The 8,569-nt window shown below is 30.1% G+C and overlaps 1 long non-coding RNA gene across 1 annotated transcript; it reads right to left on the bottom strand.

Annotated features, from left to right (window-relative positions):
• Positions 1-204: 204 nt before the first annotated feature.
• On the bottom strand, positions 205-8,228 carry LOC139898005 (uncharacterized). Its single transcript, XR_011776855.1, has 3 exons — positions 8,092-8,228; positions 1,145-1,212; positions 205-395 (listed from the first exon to the last, which is right to left on the bottom strand). It is a non-coding gene; the product is annotated as an uncharacterized lncRNA (long non-coding RNA).
• Between the last annotated feature and the right edge of the window lie 341 nt (positions 8,229-8,569).

The raw sequence follows: 8,569 nt of genomic DNA, 5'->3' as shown, positions 1-8,569 counted from the left end.
ACGGTTACGATTAGTACGAAGAATAAAAGAGAATATTCAAAGTGGAATTAACATAATATAGCGGAAGGAAAATCCTAACCCAAAAGTCTACCCAAATCTCACAGGCCATAACTTAGGACTAAAGTTTCTACAGGAGGGAACCTAAGCTCTGATACCATCTGTAAAGACCCTAATCTTACTAATGCCGATACATATAAATAAAGGTAACTTAAAAGATAAATGAGCGTTATTCTTATTCGAATTCAAACCATAGTTCAAACCAAAGTTGACAAACTTATTCAAAAGTACTACTAAACCAAAATAAGCTACTAAATCTTGAAGGAAATCTCTAAGGCAAGGTGCTAAGTTCACTCCACTCTACACTCTTCCCTCGTTCCCGACGCCCCCTTGATTACCTGTCGTATAAGAAGGAAAACAAAGAATACGACTGAGCCAAAGCCAAGTGGACGGATATAACGAATAACGAATTATAGTATGACATGCAAAATTTAATTTCAAAACGAACCTATTTTCAAAATAACTTAGTTGCAAAACAAAGTGCGAATATGTATAGATCCACAATACCAAATGTCATGATGCAAATTTCATAAAATAACGCACTAAGAGTCAAAACAAATATGTACAAAGTATCAAAATGAAATCATAGGGTAGCTACTCCACTAATCATCCATATCGGTGACGTTTCGTATGACACTACGATGAACGTACACCGTCAAAACAAAATCCTAGGATCGATCCATACGCCTCCTATCACAAATATATAATAACAAAGCTCGTACCAACATCCGGGTAATCAAAAGGAAACGCCGTAGATATAACAAATACACCGCTACGGTCGATGCCACGTTACCGGTGTCACAATAACGGGCCCATGGGACCTCCATGGATAGGTTACTCTTAGGCATATTTTATGAAAAAACATTTTACCAACTTATAACTACGCAATTCCAAACACTTTTCAAGTGATTAAAAGACCCTAAATCGTTAGTACATCATACATGAGGAAACTATAATACATTTCAAAGACAAATAAACACACATTTTGAACAAGCATGTCATACCATAATATTTACACAATTCGAAACAAAGTTTTGAGAGGAAAGATTTACCGAAGCGATCCTAGAACCATCTAGAATATCCGTACCTTATGTTGAATGAAGAAGTTCCAAGAACAATAAAACACCACGAAAGAATGCGATCACCGAGCCAAATCTAATGAATGCACACGTATAAGCACAAAATACATTTAAGTAGGGAGTAAGTAATATCCTTTATTCAAAAAGTGTTATCATATGGTTCTTATGAGTTTATCTCTATCTAAATGGTTTCATGAGTTTTATACTACTGGTTTAGTTTATATTACCATATTACTATGACATTTATTTTCCAAATTATTATTTAGTAGATGTTATAATTCTAGTAGTTTTTAACAAACTTTTTGGCTGATCTTAGCAAAGACTTCTTAATATATATGTATATATGAATAAAGAATAAAGATAAGAGGAAGAAAACTTTCTATATTATGAAAGTTAGGTACAAGTTTAAATGGCAAATATGGATGCCTTATTTATAATGCAAAGTTTACTGTGCAGTTAGGTAGAATAATAATACATCCGTGATTGATTCATATTTGTCAGCCACATGTTTTCTGTCTTTATCACAATACTCCCCCTTGGATGACAAATTGTATTAAAGAGCAACTTAGTACTGCCTCGTTAAAAATCTTGCTAAAGAAAAACCCAGTGGGATAAAAACTTTAGTCAAAGGAAAAAGAGTGCAGTATAGAGTTGACTCCCCCTCAAGTAGACATCGCTGAGTCGTCACATCTTTTGAACTTGCCTCATGTCAATATTGTGAACGTGTGTTCTGAAAATAGCGGTTGACAGGACTTTGGTATAAAGATTAGCAGAGTTGTTGATTGAACGTATCTCATTTTAATCTGGTTGTCTTTTACGAGATCTTGAGTATATGAGAAGAATCTGAGGTTTTCATCTGAAACTGTATCATCTAAATCTTTTATGTACAAGTTTAGCCCTGTAATTTGTCTACAGTCTCCTTCATGGTTTGCTCAAACTCTTGTTTCAATTTCTATTCCCTTGTAGTCTTTTCTGAGCCTTACCAACATACCATTCTTTTCCATCAAACTTATGACCGTTAAGATCGTCTATGGCTTTGGCGCCTCATCAACATTTATATTTTGTTCTGTCACTTTTGATACTCTTCTTTCATTTGTATTATGCAAGCTGCATTATCTTCATATATAGTTGTTGGTGAAGATAGTTGTTGGTCTTTTATAGTGTTCTAGTCCACAAGAATCATTAATGATTTGTGTCATTGATCTCAACCAAACACATTTTCGAGCAGTTTCATAAAATGCAATCACTTCGTCATGATTTGATGATGTTGCAACAAGTGTTTGTTTTAAGAACGCCATGATTTTGTGATACCTCCATTTAGGAATACATATCGAGTTTGAGATTTATCTTTATGAGGATTTGATGAATGACCTGCATATACATAATCAACCAAATCTTGTTTTGAAGCGTTAGAATAAAATAATTTTAAATCGGCAGTTCCTCAAGGGTATCAAAATATGTGTTTGATCCCATTCCATTGTCATTTGGTAGAAGTTGAGATGCATCTTGCCAACAAATTAACTGCAAAAGAAATGTCAGTTCTTGTGCAATTTGTATGATATATAAGAGCCCCAATTTCACTAAGATATGGAACTTCTAATCCAAGAAGATCTTCACGGGGACGAAATTGATTTGTGTCAATATTTAGTGATCAAACAACCATATGAGTACTTAATGATTTTGTCTTGTCCATATTAAAATGTTTTAAAATCTTTTCGGTATAAGTTGTTTGATGTATAAGTAAGTCATTAGTCATATGCTCAATATGTAAATCAACGTATTACTTGATTTTTTTTTCATTTCAAATTCTTTCTCTAGAAGTTGAATGGCTTTATAGATTTCTTTATTTAAGATAATTGATATAAACAACTATGTTCACATATCCGAACATTGTTTTTATAAAACACACATGCAAATAAGTTTATATGTATACCCTTTTCATATCAGGTAGTCATATAATCGGTTATACCACATACGTCCCGATTGTGTAAACCCATTTAAAAATTTTTGTGAATTAATGGAATACATTCCCTTGGGTTTTGCATCAGATGCTTATGATACCTTAAACCCTTCAGGTATATTTATATATATCACTCTCAAGTGATCCATACAGATAAGTAGTAACAACATCCATGAGATGCATTTAAGTAACTACCAGGTTGATTAAGTATCTAATAAGTAACTGTATCCATTATAGGGGGATAAGTTTTCCTCATAAATCATTTATGGTCTTTGTGGAAAATCTTGAGTTACAAGTCTAGTTTTGCCTTGTAACTTCATTTGCACATTTCTTTTTCGGATAAAAAATTCATTTGTATCCCATACGTTTCGCATCTTTAAAAGTGATAACGATTGATCTAAAATTTTTCTTTTATTGAGCGATTCTAATTCAGCTCATATTGATCCTATCCATTGAGTCCAATCATGTCTATTTTGACATGCAATGACAGATTTTGGTTCCAGATCATCATCTTTATTTATGATGTCATTGTAAGATTATATGAAAAATTCTCATCAATATTTTGTCATTCCATTTCGGTTACATATTATTTCATAATTTATTGCAATTTATGTATTTACATTTATCAATATCCTTTGCAGAAGGAATATTGATTTGTGGTTCTTCTTGAACACTTTTTTTTACCTCATTATCAGCTGATTTTCTTTTCGAAGATTTTTATCTTTGGAACCAATTGGTCTTCCACGTTTCTGGCGTGGCAAAGACTCATGAGTGACATTATTGCCAGCTTTTAGAATTTCAATTCTAGCTGAAGCATTTACTGCTAGTATATATGACTTAGTCACTCCTTTTTGTATCTGTAAATACATCAGGTAATTTATTTGCAAGTTCTTGCATATGTATTATTTTTTGAACTTTCTTTTCTCATTCTTTTGTGCGATGATCAAGATACATTAATTTATGTTTACATCATGAAACATCTTTTTTTTTATTTATCATTTCTCCCCCTAATATAGGGAGCAAAGTTTCATTATAATGACAATCAACAAAATGTGCTGTAAAAATATCACCCATCATGGATTCAATATATCTTATGATTGAAGATGTTTCATATCCAACATATATTTCCATCCTTCTTTGAGGAATCATTTGTTGTGGTGGTGTAATTAAAAATACACTGAACAACCAAATGTTCTAAGATGAAAAATATTTGGCTCTTGACCAAAATTAAGTTGGTAATGGAGAATATTTATGACTTGCACTTGGTTTAATGCGAATTAATATCGCATCATGTAAATTTACATGCCCCCATATAAATATTGAGAGTTTTGTACTTATTGCCAATTATCTAGTTATTAGCTGCAAGCATTTATCTATTGATTCAGCTAAACCAATTTTGTGTATGCACATGAGCAACTGGATGTTCAACAACAATCCCTGTAGACATATGATAATCATTAAATGCTTGAGATGTTAACTCACCAGCATTATCAAGTCTCATCCTTTTAATGGTGTAATCAGAATAATGTGTTCTCAATTTAATAATTTGTGCAAGAAACTTTTCAAATGCCATATTATGGCTTGATAACACACAAACATAAGACCATCCGCTAGATGCGTCTATTAGAACCATGAAATATCAAAATGGTTCACCTGATGGATGAATTGGTCCATATATATATAACCTTGAATTCTTTCAAGAAACATTGGTGATTCTTTCTCAATATTCATTTCATTAATCACCATATGTGCTTTTCATTAATCACCATATGTGCTTTTTCATTAATCACCATATGCGCTTTTCATCATATATCCTTTTCACCATATGCGCTTTTAATCATATGCGTTGCGCTTTTCATCATATGCACTTTTCATCATATGCGCTTTTAATCATATTCGTTGCGCTTTTCATCATATGCGCTTTTCATCATATGCGCTTTTTATCATATGCACTTTTAATCATATTCGTTATGCTTTTCATCATATGTATTTCTCATTTCCGGTTATCATTGACTGATAATCATATCCATTATGATATATATCAGAGAAACTTAACAAAATTCCCTTTCATTATTTGGAGAAAACAAGACATTATTTATCAGAAAATCTGTACCATTTCGGTAACATGAATTTTGCCTTTTCCGTTCCTTATATCAAGTTTGTAAGACCTGATATAGTATTATAATTCTTTCATTTGATTTAAATCAATGAAATATTTCTTAGATTTTTATGTTACCACGATCTGCAATACATAGGTCTCCATTATTACTATTTTGTTCACAAGCGATATAACACGAACCACCACAACTATACGATTTCTTAATTTCATATCTATTGAGTATTCTGAATCATGATAAACATTTCACAATTTAAAAGACTACTCCAAATTTTGTTTAGAATCGAATGTCAGTTGTATTATTAATCCTATATTTACTTACAAAGTAATTTTAATTTATTTACATATGCGGATAATTAATTTTTTAAGGAAGTCAAATGTTTAGCTACATAAACTTATCCCGTGAATTACGTGATAATCATTTTCATTTATTAATTGTAAAATGCAAGTTGAGGGTGTCAAATGCCTACATATTTATCCGATCATTTCGACTTTTAAACATCTCATTTTTTTATGGGTCAATTATTAAACCACAACGTGCCAAACTTCAGGCACAAATTACAGAGTATGATATTAACTTTATCAAAACCAACTCAATTTGTATCTATTCTTGGTAGATATCTATATCATATTACTCCAAGAATTTAACTTTCAAATAAATTAATTAAATTTAAAGTGTACTCATGATAAAAAAAAACTTTAATCTTTTAGATGGATTTTACATATCCATGTGTTGTAGAGTATGTAGTTTATTGGCGTACTATTTTACGAAATTCATTAGGAATAAAACATGCCATCTGTTTGGCCATTTAATACTTTAATATATGCTATTTTAATTATATTTTTAATACTTTAAAATGATAATACGGAGTAGTATTTTTTTTAATGGTACGTCTAAATCTTCTCTAAAAAAAAGGATGTGAGTTTTACTTCGTAATACTTTTAATAGAATCATTAAATTAAATTTTATATATTATACTACGTAAAAAATTAAGTGCACATGGTAGAATGAAAAATAAACTTTCTGTGAGTGAAAATTGTATTTCATTATTTGTATTCTAATGAAAATAACTTCATAATAAAATAAAAATTGGTGTTAAATTAAATACACTATACAATTGAGGGGTTAAATTTAACTATATAATTAATAATAAGGGAGTGTAAATGAAAAAATAAATAAATAAAGTTTCAATAAAATACGGTCCAGATTTCTTTTTTACACCATATATTTTACTCCAATAATTATCACCTTTTATTCATATGCTTTATACTTTTATCTTGCTTAGCTTTTACCTTGACAAATGCGCTGTACAATATATATATATATATATATATATATATATATATATATATATATATATATATATATGTATATATATCTTAAATACGAACGTCCCAATCATAATTTATAGCCCATATCTCGGCACACAAGATCACGATGGCCAAAATAAAAAAAAACAATATAATTTGTGAATATCGACTTTTGGTACAACATGTTCTTGTTTTTAAATTACCAATTTGTCGGCCATTAAAAAAGTGGATAGGTGACAGCCATCTACTCCTACTTATCCATTTCTTTGAGAAGTTTAATAGTAATTCATTATATAATACTCCCATTTATTCTAATCGTCTAGTAGTAGTTCAGTGAGGTTCGTTTTAAAAGAAACAAGATAAATAACGAGGGAGTGAGATATGTGAGAGGTATGCTTTTGTTAAAAGTAGTCAAATTTCTTCTTCATATGCTTTTTGCAAAGATCAACAAAGGTATGCATATTTAAACCTTTAAATTGCTTTATTTGAACTTTGGGCATATATCTTTCTTTACAAATTTTTCTTATTTTAATCATAGTTTGGATATGGATTTCATGAATCGTGTTATGGTATGAAATCCTTAAAATAATAAAAACAATTTTGTTAATTAATCTTGAAATCATTTGAACAAAAACTGTCAAATTTGTTAATTGTAGATATAGGCTTTATTTATGAAGAATGGATAATAGATATGCTTACTATCTGATTCAGGTGAGACTATAATCATGTTCGAAATTAACACGTACTACTTCAATGGCGTCTCAATCTCTAAATTTTTCTGCTACATCTTCAGCGGAATCAACTGCAACTTTAGCCCTTTAATTAGTAACTTGTGATTGTCTGGATAACCTTGATTATATGAAGCTCCTCGTGCTGATAACGTGTTATAATTCTAGTAGTTTTTAACAAACTTTTTGGCTGATCTTAGCAAAGACTTCTTAATATATATGTATATATGAATAAAGAATAAAGATAAGAGGAAGAAAACTTTCTATATTATGAAAGTTAGGTACAAGTTAGTTAGGTACAAGTTTAAATGACAAATATGGATGCCTTATTTATAATGCAAAGTTTACTGTGCAGTTAGGTAGAATAATAATACATCCGTGATTGATTCATATTTGTCAGCCACATGTTTTCTGTCTTTATCACAATAGTAGATTAATTATACTAGTGACATATGCCATTTAATTTTATTCAACCTACTGTACGTGACTTCCATGGCTAAACGTAAATGCCCATTAGTTATAATTTTGTAAGTACCCATATTATTATTTTACAAAGCATATAATACTACATAAAATTTGACTACAATTTGATAGTGGTCAGTACCATTAAATTTGTATATTTTAATTCAATCATGCTAAAATTTTGATACTCCATTACTAGATATATGACTACCATTTGTTTAAGATTTATATTCACAAAAGGTGCCAATTTTGTACTCAAAATCTTAACATCTCATCCCTATAATAATTCATGTGATATGTAGTAAATCTAAACTAGTAAGTTAAAAAAAACAATCAACAAATTATACATCAATAACAAAGATAGTGATTAGTAGTTACCTCAAAAACGTGTTCGTGTTAGGATCGAGATTAGACCCACAAATATCTCATAATCTCCTTTGAATTCTCTACTGTCCCTATTTACCTTCTCTTAATATTATGAATTTTTAGTGAGTAATAAGAATATCAACTAGATGAGATTTAGTCCAGAGAGTGCCAACGAATGACATGTATGGGATATATAAACTTAATGAGACTTTTCCTACTTAATGAGACTTTTCCTTATCCCTTTAATATATGTGGCCCAAACAAATTCCACATAACCGATGAATTGAATTGAATTTAGTTTTGAATATTAGTCAAGGTGATTAACTAGTATTTATATTGGTTTGTTCCTAGCGTGGTACAAAATAATTTTGTATAAATCATACTTGACGTTCTTAACTAGTTAGAATGTTAAGTTAATTAAAATATTAACCAACTTATATACCACTTAACTTCTTATGGATTAATCTTATATATTCTATTTATTTTAGTA

The sequence above is a fragment of the Rutidosis leptorrhynchoides genome, chromosome 3, assembly GCF_046630445.1.
Source record: "Rutidosis leptorrhynchoides isolate AG116_Rl617_1_P2 chromosome 3, CSIRO_AGI_Rlap_v1, whole genome shotgun sequence".
Lineage (NCBI taxonomy): Eukaryota > Viridiplantae > Streptophyta > Magnoliopsida > Asterales > Asteraceae > Rutidosis > Rutidosis leptorrhynchoides.
The sequence above is the reverse complement of the archived record's forward strand: the minus strand, read 5'-3'. Positions and strand labels throughout refer to the sequence as shown.